Below are 13,031 nucleotides of genomic sequence, written 5' to 3'. Positions count from 1 at the left end.
TGGAGCATTTAATCCATTTACATTTAAGGTAATTATTGATATGTATGTTCCTATTACCATTTTCTTAATTGTTTTGGGTTTGTTATTGTAGGTGTTTTCCTTCTCTTGTGTTTCCTGCCTAGAGAAGTTCCTTTAGCATTTGTTGTAAAGCTGGTTTGGTGGTGAATTCTCTTAGCTTTTGCTTGTCTGTAAAGGTTTTAATTTCTCCGTCAAATCTGAATGAGATCCTTGCTGGGCAGAGTAATCTTGGTTGCAGGTTTTTCTCCTTCATCACTTTAAATACGTCCTGCCACTCCCTTCTGGCTTGCAGAGTTTCTGCTGAAAGATCAGCTGTTAACCTTATGGGGATTCCCTTGTGTGTTATTTGTTGTTTTTCCCTTGCTGCTTTTAATATTTTTTCTTTGTATTTAATTTTTGATAGTTTGATTAATATGTTTTGGTGTGTTTCTGCTTGGATTTATCCTGTATGGGACTCTCTGTGCTTCCTGGACTTGATTAACTATTTCCTTTCCCATATTAGGGAAGTTTTCAACTATAATCTCTTCAAATATTTTCTCAGTCCCTTTCTTTTTCTCTTCTTCTTCTGGGACCCCTAAAATTCGAATGTTGGTGCATTTAATGTTGTCCCAGAGGTCTCTGAGATTGTCCTCAGTTCTTTTCATTCTTTTTTCTTTATTCTGCTCTTCAGTAGTTATTTCCACTATTTTATCTTCCAGGTCACTTATCTGTTCTTCTGCCTCAGTTACTGTGCTATTGATCCCTTCTAGAGAAATTTAAATTTCATATTTTGTGTTGTTCATCACTGTTTGTTTGCTCTTTAGTTCTTCTAGGTCCTTGTTAAACGTTTCCTGTATTTTCTCCATTCTATTTCCAAGATTTTGGATCATCTTTACTATTATTATTCTGAATTGTTTTTCAGGTAGACTGCCTATTTCCTCTTCATTTGTTAGGTCTAGTGGGTTTTTGCCTTGCTCCTTCATCTGCTATGTGTTTCTGTGTCTTCTCATTTTGCTTAACTTACTGTGTTTGGGGTCTCCTTTTCACAGGCTGCAGGTTCATAGTTCCTGTTGTTTTTGGTGTCTGTTCCCAGTGGCTAAGGTTGGTTCAGTGGGTTGTGTAGGCTTCCTGGTGCAGGGGACTAGTGCCTGTGTTCTGGTGGATGAAGCTGGATCTTGTCTTTCTGGTGGGCAGGTCTACATCTGGTGGTGTGTTTTGGGGTGTCTGTGGACTTATTATGATTTTAGGCAGCCTCTCTGCTAATGGATGGGGTTGTGTTCCTGTCTTGCTAGTTGTTTGGCATAGGGTGTCCAGCACTGTAGCTTGCTGGTCGTTGAGTGAAGCTGGGTCTTGGTGTCGAGATGAAGATCTCTCGGAGATTTTCACCATTTGATGTTACGTGGAGCTGGGAGGTCTCTTGTGGACCAGTGTCCTGAACTTGGCTCTCCCACCTCAGAGGCACAGCCCTGATGCCTGGCTGGAGCACCAAGAGCCTGTTATCCACATGGCTCAGAATAAAAGGGAGAAAAGGAAGGAAGGGACGGAGGGAGGAAGGAAGAAAGGAAGGGTATAAAATAAAATAAAATAGTTATTAAAATAACAAATAATTAAGAAAAAAATTTTAAAAAGTAAAAAAAAAAAACAAACAAAACCAGACAGACAGAACCCTAGGACAAATGGTAAAAGCAAAGGTATTGAGGCAAAATCACACACAGAAACATACACATACACACTCAAGAAAAGAGAAAAAGGGAAAATATATATATATTGTTGCTCCCAAAGTCCACCTCCTCAATTTGGGATGATTCGTTGTCTATCCATGTATTCCACAGATGCAGGGTACATCAGGTTGACTGTGGAGATTTAATCCGCTGCTCCTGAGGCTGCTGGGAGAGATTTCCCTTTCTCTTCTTTGTTCTCACAGCTCCTGGGGTTCAGCTTTGGATTTGGCCCCGCCTCTGCAGGTAGGTGGCCTGAGGGCGTCTGTTCTTCACTCAGCAGGACGGGGTTAAAGGAGCAGCTGATTCGGGTGCTCTGGCTCACTCAGGCCGGGGGGAGGGAGGGGTACGGATGCGGGGCGAGCCTGCAGCAGCAGAGGCCGGCATGACGTTGCACCAGCCTGCGGCGCGCCGTGCGTTCTCCCGGGACAGTTGTCCCTGGATCACGGGACCCTGGCCTTGGCGGGCTGCACAGGCTCCCTGGAAGGGGTGTGTGGATAGTGACCTGTGCTCGCACACAGGCTTCTTGGTGGCAGCAGCAGCCTTAGCGTCTCACGCCCATCTCTGGGGTCCGCACTGAGAGCTGCGGCTCGTGCCCGTCTCTGGAGCTCGTTTAAGCAGCGCTCTTAGTCCCCTCTCCTTGCGCCCCAGGAAACAAAGAGGCAAGAAAAAGTCTCTTGTCTCTTCGGCAGCTCCAGACTTTCCCCGGACTCCCTCCCGGCTAGCCATGGCGCACTAACCCCTTCAGGCTGTGATCACGCAGCCAACCCCAGTCCTCTCCCTGGGATCCGACCTCCGAAGCCCGAGCCTCAGCTCCCAGCCCCTGTCCGTCCCGGCGGGTGAGCAGACAAGCCTCTCGGGCTGGTCAGCACCGATCCTCTGTGTGGGAGTCTCTCCGCTTTGCCCTCCGTACCCCGTGGCCGCGCTCTGCTCAGTGGCTCTGAAGCTTCCCCCCTCCACCACCCGCCGTCTCCGCCCGCGAAGGGGCTTCTAGTGTGTGGAAACCTTTCCTCCTTCACGGCTCCCTCCCACTGGTGCAGGTCCCGTCCCTGTTCTTTTGTCTGTTTTTTCTTTTTTCTTTTGCCCTACCCAGGTACGTGGGGGAGTTTCTTGCCTTTTGGGAGGTCTGAGGTCTTCTGCCAGCGTTCAGTAGGTGTTCTGTAGGAGTTGTTCCACATGTAGATGTATTTCTGATGTATCTGTGGGGAGGAAGGTGATCTCCGCATCTTACTCTTCCGCCATCTTGAAGCTCCCTGAGTATTTTACATAAATGGAATCATGTAATACATGGATTTTTTGACTGGCTACTTTTGCTTGGTGTAACATTTTCAGGATTCATTGTTTGCAGCGTGACTTAGTACTCCATTCCTTTTTATGGCTGAAAAGTATTCGACTGAATGGATATATCACTTATTGCTTACCAATCATCAGCTGATAGACATGTGGTTTGTTTCCACTTCTTGGCTATTATAAATAGTGCTGCTGTAAACATTCATGAACAAGCTTTGGTGTGGACATATGCTTTCAATTCTCTTGGGTTAACATTTTAACACATAAGGAATTTATAAAGATAAGAAAACTCTAAGATTAGGTAAATGGGAAAGCATGTGAATTGGCAATTCAAAGAAAGTAAAAAACAGCTTGTGAAATATATTTCCCTTCAGTGGTAATCAAAGAAACACGATTTAGATTAGTGAGATACTTTCACTTCTAAATTAACAAACATTTAAAAAGATGTTTGCCCAATAGTGATGACTATTCTCATACACTGCTGGTAGAAGCAGGAATTAACGTATAACTTTTTGTAAACCAACTTCAATATTATCAAAAAATCTTAAAAATGGGTCTGCTCTTTAACCTCTAAATCTGTGCTAGAGACTTAAAAAAAAAAAGACACATGAAGAGATCCTATGAAGTGTTATTTATAATTTGAAAAATTATAAATATGCTAATTATTTAAGAAGCAACGGCTAAGCATATCGTAAGGCCATAATGTAAAGTTAAGCACAAGTTGAAACTTATACTTACAAAAAATTATTAGTAATATGGAAATATTATAATATTTTTCATTAATATTATAATTAATGGAAAATATTATAATATTTTCCTGTTATACTAAGAAGGATCACATGATTGCAAGTATATAACAAATGCCTAGCAAATTCTTTGGAAGGAAAGATACCAAGATGCTTGCTGGTGGTATGTAGGGGATAATGCTATGAATGATGTTCTTCCTTCTCTGTTTCTTTATTTCTCAGATTTTCTATACTGAATCCACCAGTTTTAAAAATGAGACTAAATCACCTTTACTTGTTAATAAGAAAGGCCCTTTTAATCTTATCAATTACTGACTTAATTTGTATATAAGTTGATAGCAACCACACAATGATGAAGTATGCATTGTGAACTGAAAAATTAAGAGAGGTAGAGAAAGTGATTGATTCCCAAGCCTGTTAAGAGGCAACCTCTCCTTCCAGAAGGTGTCAAGATTAAAGGTACCAAAGGACAGAGAGACTTCTGAGTGTGTTTTCATCACATCTGTGCTGGGAAGAGGCAGTGAGGGAGCAGAGCTGAGAGTGAGTGGCGAAAGCACATAGAACCCCCAATAAAAATCTAATTAGGGGCACAGATTAAGCAAAGCTGTGATATATAATCAACTCAGAGGACCATGTAGGTGGCAAGTGGCAAAACCTGGGATAATAGAATCAGGAATGGGGTGGCTGGGTTAGTGGGTTCTTGAGAATCTCTGGGCCCCATGTTCCTAGGTACCTGGGGAAACCCAGTAAACCCAGGATGACAGTACTCGTTCAGGTCACCCTTGAAACGCAACCAAGGAGCTCTGGTTACTGAGGACCTCTCTGTAAGTGAGGGCCTGAAGACCCCACATTGGCACGACTCTAAGAAGGGGTGGAGGATGAAGCAAAGTACTGTTGTTCTTTGGATGCCTGTTACAGGCAAAGGGACCTGTTTAGGGCACCAGGCAGAAAAATTCTGTATTTTGCTCTCATTTTCATCTTGTTGCCTTCACCCTTTCCTTTTGGGACGTTCAGCCTGGCCTTCTGATGCTTTGACTTTTGAGCCACAATCCCTAGAATCTGGGGCAATCCACGCGGGGCATGGAATAGTAACCAGCACTGGTTTATTCAACCTGAAGTTTTTCAGAAACACAAAAGATGCGACAAAGATGTTTCTTCCTAATGTAGATCTTTAGAGTTTAAGCCTCTTTCCCCTCTCCTTGGCTCTGTTCTATAAAAACAACCACAGAAAAACAGAAATAAAAACAAAAATGTGGGCTTCTATTTGTGAACCAGCAAAGAGAAATGGGAAAGTCAGTGTCACATCTGGGCCAGAGTGGCAGAGACTGGCTTTCTGGGCTTAAAAGGCCAAGGGCCCAAGGGTCAGGCTGTCACCTGGCGGAGCCACAAGAAGACACATTAGCACAAAGCGGCTGTTGTGACGCACAAGGCGTCATCAACACCCCCTCCCCACCAACGCAGAGAATGAAAGCCGAGGGGGTTCACTCTCCAAGGCCGTCATCAACACCCCCGCCCCACCAACGCAGAGAATGAAAGCCGAGGGGGTTCACTCTCCAAGGCCGGACAAGAACCAGCTCTGCCAATCTTTCCAGTCTCTACAGAGGTTCCTTGCCAGATGATTCTGCAAATGCGGCCTCCTCCTTTAAAACAACAGTGAATTCTTTTTTCCTTTAATTCACCAGTTCCAGCCAAGAAGATCCATTGCTTTAAAGAAACAGAATGGACTCTGAATAAGCATATTTTTGTTCTTCTTTTTGCCCTTGAGCTCATGTTTGTGTTGACCGCGCCTCCCCTTTCCACCGATTACTTATCTGGTTATGAAGTCAGAGCCCATCAAAATCTACTGCCCTGAGAATTTGGTGTTGGGGCCATTTGCATTGTTTTTGGAACTGAGGCTGACGCCTTTTCTTTGAAGCAGGACATGAAGCCTGGTCCCTCTTCCCCTGGATCTTTATGTTGGCACTTTCTCAAGTTGCAAGGAATCAGCGACACCAGCAGTCATAACTTTTGCATCCCTTGCAGTGGTTTAGAATTTCAAAGCTTCTCAGCAGCTGTTTTGGTGTGAATGCTGATAAAGTAGCTGTCAGAAAACTGACCCCTCTCTAATTCCCCGGCCTCTACCGGGACAAGGAACCACTGTGACAGTGATGACGGGGACAAAGGGAGCAGAGAGGCCAACCGCCTCTAGGCAGCCTCCTCCCACCACCTCCTCGCCTAAAGGAAATGAGGACAGTCTCTGCCTTCCCTTGAGTTTACATTCCTTACCCCTGGTGGGCCCAGGCTGGTTGATTATGTGGTACCTGCTCCAGTGAAGCCTTCTCAAGAGGTCTCACTCATGAACGCAAGCTGAGTACCAATACAGACACAAGGAAATTAAAGGAGGGAGATAACAAGCAGGAAGAGGAGAACACGGAGTCCACTGAAGGCAGTCAGTGATGCTTTCCCCAGCAGCCATAAAAACAGTATTTGGGATGACAAATTGTAGCCACTTTATATGGGAGGAACATGGGTTATGTGGGCTAGATCACTTGCTGATGACCTACTTGGCAGGTGAAATCCAGTCAGATGTATGTTAACAAATCCAAAAAGGGAAGACTTAGTTTATATACCAGCAAACATTTTATAAACGCTATTATAAAATTTATGGTAAAGCAATTCAGTAGTGACTTTTTGCTTGGCATATACATGAGGCAGATTATGATTTTTCTCAGAGTGTTGTCTTGCAGAGTAATTGAACTTGAGGTTATCTCCTTAATGATGACAGCACAGCTGTTTATCTTCCCTTTTTCTGAGAGCTTGCAGGATTCTGGTGTCAGATAGGGTTGCCCTGGGCCTGAAGGGACAGAGGCCCAAATCCACATGACTGAAAATAAATGAGTAGTAGTATCCTACTGACAGGATAAAAGCTGGTGAGGTGTGTGGCAGACTTGTAGCTGTGCCACCAAATCCACCCCACTTCTTCCACAGTCACAGAGTTTTAGGCTGAAGACTAAAATTTTCAGACTCCCTTGCAGCTATGTGTGGCCATGTCACTTAATTCTGGCCAATTGGTTGACAGTGGATGCTATACACTCAACTCTTGCATTCCTTAAGAAAGACTGGGTTGCCCTCCATTGTCTTTCCCATTTCCTGTGGGCTGGAAAGTGGATGTGGTGCCGGTAAACTGGCATTAACCAGGCAGAGGATGGCAACCCACCAGGGAATGGCAGAGCAGTAGGACAGAAGGAACCTGGGCCCTGGAAGGCCTTGTGGAGCACAGCTTCAACCACCCTAAAGCTCTGATCTTGAGTGTAACATGAGAGAGGCATGAATATCCATCCTGTGTGAGCCACTAATTTTCTGGGGGAAGTGAGACTGAGTCTTTTTGTTATAACAGGTGGCCTGTACCCCAACACAAGGAGGAAGTAAATCTAACACAGAGGTAAAGGGAAGCTCTGTTGACCACTTGTTTGCTTTTTCCCCAGACTCTAAAACCAATCAGAGCTTCTGACCTCCTTTGATACTGACAGTTAAACTTGGATTAAGGCAGGTTAGTAGGATAACAACCAAAATGAATTGTAACAATAGCTACCATTTATTAATAACTTATTTTCTTCTTGGTACTTCACATATGGTATTTCATTCAATCTGCAGAACAACTTTGAAAGGGTATTCCACAGTAAGGAATCTTGGGCTCACAGAATTTAAGTAACTTTCCCAGAGTTACCCACTCAGTAGGACCTGGATCTAATTACCCCATGTTGCCTTTTGAGAAACATGCTCTGCTCCTCATTAAAAGATAGATTTAATGATGTGACAGGAGCTGGGCATTGCTATGTCCTATAGTTTTTATTTTATTTTTTACACTATGGCTTAAAGTACTCTTTCTTACTGTGGTTTTCAGAAGACCCGACGATGTCCTCCCCTTCCCTTTGTTGCTAAAATGAAGAGTAACTCATGATCTGGCTCGAGCAGCTCAGGCACTGATGCCCTGCTTTGGTCTTAACCCATCTCCTCCCTTGCCACACAGCAGCTCCATTTCTCTCTGGCTCTACCCTAGGGTTGCTAAGTATAGCTGTTCTCCTCCTGAGCTGCTGGAGATGAAGTTAAGAAGAAAACAGAAACAAGAACAAAACTTCTCCCATCCTCCCAAACAAAAGTTACTCAGAAATCACCATAGTAACAAATCACCAGTTTTCAGCTGTTTCCTCTCCCTTGCATTCTTGTCTCTCTGCACACATCTTTTTATTTACATTCAGCCCTACCTCCAGCCTTTGTTCAGCAAACACATTCTGATCTTCCTTAAGTGACAGTCACTGTGCCAAGGGCTGTGGAGATAGAGTCAAGTAAATAAGGCCCTGCCTTCGAGGAGCTTATATATACTTAGGAGGGAGATAAGCAAGTGAATCAACGGACTCGGGTTGGGGAGAGAGCGCAGGCGGAGCCCGAAATCATCCAGGTTGGCGGCTGTGAAGGTGACTGGACATTGGCCGGAGGAGAAGGAGGTGGGCAGCATGTGAAAAGCAGAGGTGTGGTATAGCACGGCTTCATGTGGCTTACTTGATTTGGCCCTAGTTTTACAGAGCACTGAAACACCTGCCAGGCATATTGCGAGGCTCCGGGCTTCAGAGTGAAGGAGCCAGGCTTCTCCTGCTCAAAAGGAGCTTACAGTTTAATGGAATGGATGTGTGCAGCTGGGAAGGTAGCTAGAAATGAAGCCAGATCATAACCAACTACATGTCTGTTCTACGGAGTGCTCACCATGGTACCCGAGGCCTTGCTACATGCAATAAGCAAATTATCTCCTTTGATCCATCAGCAGCCCGTGAACTGGGCATTATTATCATTGGCACTACTTTCCAGATGGGGGGATAAGTATAGGAAGGTCAAGTTACTTGCCCAAGGACTCACAGCTAAGTTGACTTGGATTTTAACCCAGACCTGGCTGAATCTAAGATATATACTCCTAGCCATGGGCTAGCAGGCTAAAGCATGTGTACCTTATCCAGTTGATACTTGTCCCGTATTAAGTGGGATGAAGCTGGGTCTTGGTAGACACATACTGAAACAGGGAAGAGAAAAGAAGCACAGGGGAGCCACACAGCCAGTCGAGAGTGGGAAGGGACTGCACACAGGCAGATGGAGAGGCATCTGAGTAAGATGTGACGTCCTCAGCTGGACTAGCAACTCTATCCATTCTAGCTACCGGTCTATGCGTAAGTCATTCCTCACAAATCATCCCCAACTGTAGCAAAGCTGTAGCTTTTGTTGCATGTAAGAATAAAGATCTGAATCCATATTGCTGCAGAGGCAATTTATATGGGACTGTGTAAGTTACATTTTCTGAGAGCCCTGTCACAGAAAGAACCCCAAGATCTCTTGGGGCTGGTAGGATGGAGGCTTGTACTGCAGCTGTGTAGATGGTTGTCTAAAAATGACAAAACAGACAACAGCGATAGACAGATATCTGCAATGCAAGACATCTGGAGAAAGACAAAAACTCCCCACTAAAAAGGGTATGTGACAGCTAATATCCAACAATGTCCTCCGATAGCCACAAGAGGAGCCTGAAGAAGGTGCTAAGGTTAGAGGTGCGGGGGAGTGTAAGGGAAACAGGGGCCCACCAAACCCTCCAACTTTGGATAGTTTACTCCATCAAGTCAAACAAGATCGTCTTTATCATGATGCAGAAGTGGCAGGTATATCTCCGTTTTACATGAAATTTGTAACATGGACAAATTCTTTGGGCTAATGTCAGAAGATGGCCCATGTTTTAGCCATGTCAGCTCTGCTTACATCTACAGGCTCACCATGGTCAGGGTATGGAAACTTCTGTTCGTCCACCAGCGAGGGTCATCCATCGGCAGCTCTGAGCAGCAGTAATCTGTCCCAGTGCCAGGCAGAACTGGCCTGTCCCCAGTGTTCACACCGAGCTCCCGGGGAGCTGCTTTATAGACTCCAGGTAATGATGACCCAAGTGTGGCGTCATGCTCGGCCCCAGTTCTGGTTCAGTGCGACTCAAATGGACTCAGCGAGTCACAATGGTACACGCTTGGAATGAGCCCTGTGTAATTCTTTTTGACAAAGGCTGACCCGACATGCTGATTAGCAGCCCAAGTGAAACAACAATTGTCCTGTGTATCACCAGCCTACACATCCTTGGTGTTCACTATTCTACCAGGTTTCATTTTTAATCTGGACACGCATTGCCTGAATGCACTCCTTTTTATACCCTTCCCATTTCCTAACCATCCTGCCTCTCTTCTAAGATTTGCATTTTCTACATAGGTTCCATTACTAAAATTAAAATGTTGCTAAAAACATTAGTGGATCTATGTATCTCTTATAGAATGGACTGGTTATTTAGACCAGTTCCTGCCTTCCAAATCTACTAAGCTGTTTACTAACTTTTTCTTAACTATACCTCAACCGTTTTAAATCTGTTTCTGTTCTAACATGTTTGCTGGTTAATCCTCCCTGCCATTCTTTTAATGATTTCTTTTGTGCCTCAGACATGTGACTCTTCTTCAGCTTAAAATAATGGATCAAATAAATTTCTCTCTCTTTTCCTTTTGACTCTGCTTCCCCTTGGCAAAACAAGCAATTTTATCACTTTTTCGGTAGCAGAGCACTTTTGCTTTCTCACTTAGGCCAGGTGACAAAAGCAACATTCATTTCCAAACCAAACCAAACCTACCCCCGAACTCCTCTTTCATTTCTGTACTGTAATTCCAACATAAAGGAGTAAAGCTATTGGCAGAATTTTCAGTCTGCCAATACCAAGTACTAGTGAAATTGAGGAACAACAGAATTCACATATACTGCTGGTGGAAAGTAAATTGGTACAACTTTGGAAAAACAACTTCACATTATTTCGTGAAGATGAAAATGCATCTATCTGACAAGCAGCAATTCCACTCCTAGACAAACACCCTAAAGAAACACGCCTATATGAACTAGGGATTATGTATGCTCTGCAGGTCTGGGAGGCCCAGGAACCTGTATTGTTACAGATCCACAGGTGATGTGTGGGTCTCACTCTACTGCAAGGGTCTGGGATTGAAGGTTTATAATTTCAACTCAAATCTGTTTTTGGACCTGTGTTTGCAGCCACAGGAAAGCTCCTGGGGGAGGAGTGATGGCGAGAGGCACGTCAAGCCTGACGGTTGTGGGACTATCCTCGGGGTGCGGATCCGATCTGGTCAAAGACAGCTAGAGCCTGAGGATCTGGGCAAGTTCACCGTTGTTTCCTCCTCTTCCTTCTCTATCACCCCTGGCTGGCTGGGCGAGGTTTAAGCTTGTGAGGTGCCTGGAGCCAGCATCATCGTCATCATGATTATCATCATCATCTTCACGTTCAGCAGAAAGCCCCGAATCGCCCACCCCTTCAGGAGGCTGCTCTGAAGGTGTGTTCCCTGCCAGGAATGAGGCTGAAGCGTGAGCCCTGGTGAAGAGCCAGTTTTTCTTTCACACACAGGTGGCGCGTCCTCTCCGTGAACACTTTTCCACAGGCATCGTGCTTGTAATCCTTGGTGAACTGAGTCCAACACAAGGGCAACGCCTGGTGTAACCTGGCCTTTAATAAACGCTTTCAAATGATGATGGACAGGAAGTGAGATAATGAACCTCTTCTAAAGAAGCGAAGGAAACTTTCTGCCTTCCTGTGTGAAGCTGCCCCCGCCTTCCTCCTGCCGCTGGCCGCTCTGGTTCAGGGAGGGTGTGTCACAGGGCCTCTGTCGCCCTCCCCTCCATTCATTCCTCCTCCTGATGCCAAGAATGGCTTCCACCATCTCTAAAGACAAATGGAGAAAGTGCACAGACTGGCTAGAAGGTCTCCCTCTGCTGGTCTCTTCCCATAACCTTCCTATTTTGAAACTGAAATGTCCCCAGGCCAAAGTACAGATTACCACGTAGCTATTGTTCTTTTAGATTTAAAAATATCTCCAAGGTGTCAACAGCCTACAGATTCCTCTGGGCACCTGAAACCTGCCCTGTTATTCAGCATCAGTTATGTACTGAGGGCGGAGGCAATTTGTTTCGCTTAAATTACCAACTCATAATAATGTGGGGTTCTGGCCAGATGCACACGTGTGGGACCCGATTTTCAGTTGGGAGGAAGTCAAGGGGACGGGCTGACGTGAATATAAACGGAGCTTGGGCCGCACAGAGCCCATCTCCGCAGGACTCGGCCTTATGCCCACAGCCCTGCCAGGGTTCTGTCTCCCGTGGGCTGCTGTGGTCCCTACTGGAGAGGCCCGCCTTCTGCCCAGCCAGGACCCTCTCAAGGGAGGCCCATGCTGGGCAGTCCATTACTTAGGCACGTGGAAGAGAGACAGGAGTGATTTTTCTTTTTTCTTTTTGTGGTACGCGGGCCTCTCACTGTTGTGGCCTCTCCCGCTGCGGAGCACAGGCTCCGGACACGCAGGCTCAGCAGCCATGGCTCACGGGCCCAGCCACTCCACGGCATGTGGGATCCTCCCGGACCGGGGCACGAACCCATGTCCCCTGCATCGGCAGGCGGACTCTCAACCACTGCGCCACCAGGGAGGCCCTGATTTTTCTTTTAATGGTTTTAATTCCACTCCTTCAGTTCTGAGATGGATTTCCTTCCACTCCTCTCCTCTTCTTCCTCCTCACCTCTTCTTCCTCCTCACTTCTCATCACCTCAGGGTGTCAGAGGGTAGAAAGCCATGAGTGAGGGAACAGTTTACATCTTGAGTAGGTCACCAAAATTATTCTGCTTTCTGCCATGTAAAATGTAGATTATGCCCATGTTTCAAATAAGAATAGATATACTCTACTATTAATTACTAATAGGAAGCTATCCTGATACCTGATCACCTTTGATCTAAAGAAAGAAAACATCAATTTCATTTGGTTCAAATTAGTAGACAGCACCTAGACCATTATCTGGCCACACAGCAGGTGCTCAGTAAGCTGTAGATGTAACAGGCACACGTATATGAGGACAGGAGGCACGCTGGAGCCTGGGGGCTCTCTCAGGTCATGACTTTGTACCCCAGGTGCAAATGACATCCACTGGCTTCCTGGCAGCCCAGGAGATGGACTGCCAGTCTGCCATCACTGGTGATCAGTCACATGGCCAAACGAATCGCCGTGGATTAGGGATAACATTTAACAAGTTTAACTGAGTAGACAACAAAATGAATTATGCTGATAGAAGTTAAAAGAAAATAAAAAAGCAAATGAAGACAGGAGAAAGCTGAATTTCTGCCTAACCTTTACTTGGTTTCAACTCAAGAAATAATCTACTGCCTAGAGTTTTCAAAAGGAATGACAA

The 13,031-nt window shown here is 45.3% G+C and overlaps 1 protein-coding gene across 6 annotated transcripts in view; it reads right to left on the bottom strand.

Moving 5' to 3' along the window:
- FYN (FYN proto-oncogene, Src family tyrosine kinase) overlaps positions 1-13,031 on the bottom strand; it is a 276,852-nt gene that overhangs the window by 65,498 nt on the left and 198,323 nt on the right. The window contains exon 3 of one of the 6 annotated variants that reach the window (XM_049695526.1): positions 2,830-2,968. The exons of the other annotated variants lie outside the window; for them this stretch is intronic. The gene's annotated coding sequence lies outside the window, so the exon portion shown is untranslated. The remainder of the gene's footprint in view (positions 1-2,829; positions 2,969-13,031) is intronic. 6 annotated transcript variants of the gene reach the window in all.

Source organism: Orcinus orca, chromosome 12 (assembly GCF_937001465.1).
Source record: "Orcinus orca chromosome 12, mOrcOrc1.1, whole genome shotgun sequence".
NCBI classification, from domain to species: Eukaryota; Metazoa; Chordata; class Mammalia; order Artiodactyla; family Delphinidae; genus Orcinus; species Orcinus orca.
Note: the sequence above shows the minus strand (reverse complement) of the source record. Positions and strands in the feature narration are given on the sequence as shown.